This window comes from Acyrthosiphon pisum, chromosome A3 (assembly GCF_005508785.2).
Source record: "Acyrthosiphon pisum isolate AL4f chromosome A3, pea_aphid_22Mar2018_4r6ur, whole genome shotgun sequence".
Classification (NCBI taxonomy): domain Eukaryota; kingdom Metazoa; phylum Arthropoda; class Insecta; order Hemiptera; family Aphididae; genus Acyrthosiphon; species Acyrthosiphon pisum.
The window spans coordinates 39,441,736-39,445,290 of record NC_042496.1 but is presented as its reverse complement, the minus strand read 5'-3'; positions in this window follow the sequence as shown (position 1 = coordinate 39,445,290).

Sequence of the window (3,555 nt, the reverse complement as noted above, 5' to 3'; positions counted from 1 at the left end):
TTACTACTTCTATAATACGAGAGCACTACCTCTATGGTACGAGTATTATTACCGCCACCGCATTATTATTTTTATTATTGTAAATTATTATTATTATTATTATTTTTATAACTATGATACGCGTCATCCTGGTGGTAATGGAGGTGGTGAGGAAAAAAGTGTACCGACGAGTAGAACAAGCGCGCGGCGTTCGCGACACGCGGACGCGAAGAGAAAAACGAGACCAACACTCACGCGAATAAAAAACGCGATCGTATTTTTTACGCGCGCGACGGCGGCGGCCAGAGAGATTTGAAACGACGACGACGTAGTTATTACGATAAAATACTAATAGCGTACACACACGTATGCATATCGATTTCGAGCGCAATTTTTTTTTAGACTTGAGCGGTAAATTTACAAGGTCAAATTGTACGATCAATCATACTCGCCGTAAATTTTGACTTTTTTTTACCACTCAAATGTTATGTGACCCCTCAGAAATTAATTGTAATTGAATATGATTTATGAAACATTGTTGTCAAAGATTCAATCTTTTGGTGGCTGTCACTCACTGTAGTCTGTATTGTTATCAGCTACCACTAGTTTGTAAGTCGGTACCACTCAGAGTATACACCAAGATTGTTTATAGACTATGGTTGATGCCCTTACAGTATCGTGTCGTCCATTATACATTTTTGTATATTACATTATCTTGGATCACATTATCTAGACTTATTTAGAACTCGGTCAGAGGTTAGTCAATGTAACCTTTCATATTTTAAACATTTTATCAGTAGTAATAATTGATAAACATTTGACCACTGTAATCAGATGTCGACAGATACAATATTTTTCAATTTTAGGGTAACATCTGGTAACTCAGTATACTAAAAAACCACAGCTAGCATTCAGCCAACAGAAGACTGGGGTTTTAATACGATCGTACCTACATGACATGCTATTTGTGATTATATTTCAATATTTTCGGTAACATATTTTACTTTTTAGGTATTAGACTAAGAAAATAAAATAAGACTATAAGTTATCATTCACACCAAGTTACAGAGATATTACCATTTTAATCGATTTACTAGTCAATTTACCGCAATTACTTTATGCGTAAACTCTGCGTCTCTTTTTTCGATATATTATAACACATCGAACTATTTACCCGCTACTAACATTACGATGGTTACTATCGACGTGATTCGCGTTACGAAAATACGTGTTTAACAATTGTTTTTGATAAACATTACACGTGGACACGTCTGGAGGTTCAACGTGTTATCGTTATCTCTCATTATCACATGCAGAAATACATCGCAAACAGATGTTGTACTGGTCCGACGCGCGCTCCGCAATTCCGGAAGACAGTAAAATATTATGTTGTATGATGGTTGTGAATTCAACCACCGTAACTTGACGAAAAATGTGATTATTATTATGTACCTACGTCCTACACCTATAACAATAAATATTGTACCTATCAATGCTTTATCTGAATCGATTAGTTTTTCATAATTTATAATAATAATAATTATTGATAATAACATATTATGTTACACAATTTGTTGACTATATTTAATATTATAGTTTCATCAACATAGTCAAGCTTTACTAAGTGAGTTTTGGCTCATATCATAATAGATTTGTATATATTAACTATTAAATTAAAAGTTAATAAAAAAAATCCATTAACACTTTATGTAAATTATAATATTGTCAAGGGCAGTATTTAGCATAATATATAGTAGGTATATAATAAATTAAGTTTTATACACAACGTACAGTAAAGTCTAGTTACAACTGTTCGTTTTTACATTTTTTTTTTAATATGTATCAAAATAGTATATCGGTAAGTACCTAATACATGACGTTAAGGTTGTCGGAACAACCTACATTTTTAATACTAACACTTGCCTCACACGTTAAACATAAATGCGTCGTAAAAAAGTCAGATTTTGATCATATTTTTTTTTTAATTTGAAAGAAAAAAACTTTTTGCGGGTCGCATTAATTTTATAAAGTTTATATTAAAAAAATGTAATAAAAATATGAATATGCACAAATGGTTGAGTATCGTGAAATTGATGTTTTTGGCGTTATTTGTTAATTTATAAAGCAGAGTCCAAATGCAAATGGAAAAAAGTTTTCCTCTTTCTGATAAAAAAATCTAAATCTAAATACTCTAAAATGCGTAAGAATTGTTTTTCCTGTAGTCATTTTTGACCATAGAAATTGTTTGATCTTATTTTATTTGTAAGGCCACAAGTTCCGACTTTGTCACCTAACGGCTTAATCGAATAAATAATATTGATATATTACCAATTATATTATACACTCGACGAACATTTTTTATTGCTCTAGTCATATTAATATTTTTGATCTTGAACGAATTTCAAATATACTCAAAAACTGTGGTACCTAATAAAATATGAACAGAGTAATATTAGCGGCGGTGAATCAATTATGTCTGCGAATCAATTGACTAGACATAATAATATATTAAATGCATCCTCGGTAGACAGTTCCCACAATATAGCAGTGATTAGTGATTACAAAGGACTTGTTAATACAAAGTCTATATAATGTACCACCTATAGGAGCCGGTGTATTTACACTTTGAAGATTAAAATAGTATTATATATAATAATTACATGTTGTATAAAAATGTACCCTACAAAAATAGGTAAAGTATATCAAAAATAGTAAATCTGAAAGCTTTCCACATAACATTGATTTAACCAAAATAACCAAAATTGGCCAATACGTTGCATATGTCAAAGATACATAAGATATTCAAGTTATTGTCAAAAACTATAATATTATGAAAAAAACTAAATCAATTTGAATTATTATAGATGAACGATTTCTTGTAATATTGAAAATAAAAGGAATAAGCGATTAACTAACCAAAATGAGAAATTGTTATAAACGCATATTTCACACTTTAAGATGGACTTGATCTTTGATTTTAAATCGTGATTTTATTGAACATCACAATACCCCGGTGGATAAAAAAAAATGAATAACCTTACCCTAGTAAAAAAAATATTAAGAATATACTCACGGTACGTATATAATTGGAATAATAATATGTTTAATAATAATATTATATCAACATTTATTATTATTTTCATTATATTATTATCTATTGTTGATCAGAAAAAAACTTGTTTGAATAAAAATTGCTACAATTGATTAAATTCAATAAATATGGTTTGAAAATGCTCAAGTATACCCATAATTTTCAACGTATATTAAAAATAAACTATTTGAAACTCAGGAAATGTTGTGAATGAACATGATGAACACCAAAGTGTTCTTATTTAACATGGCTAACTTTAATTATACGACGATAACAAAAAATACTATGACTATGTCTAACTATAAATCTCATGGATAATAATTGTTGTATAAAGTAAAACTCCAAGAAAATAATAGGTAAGTTAACGAAATCGAAAGGAATATCAAAAAAGTAAAGACGAGTACAACTATGATCAAGTTTGTGGAAGAACTGGTTTTAGTATCAGTCAGTATTACAGTTACATTATTCTACACGACCTTAAACAT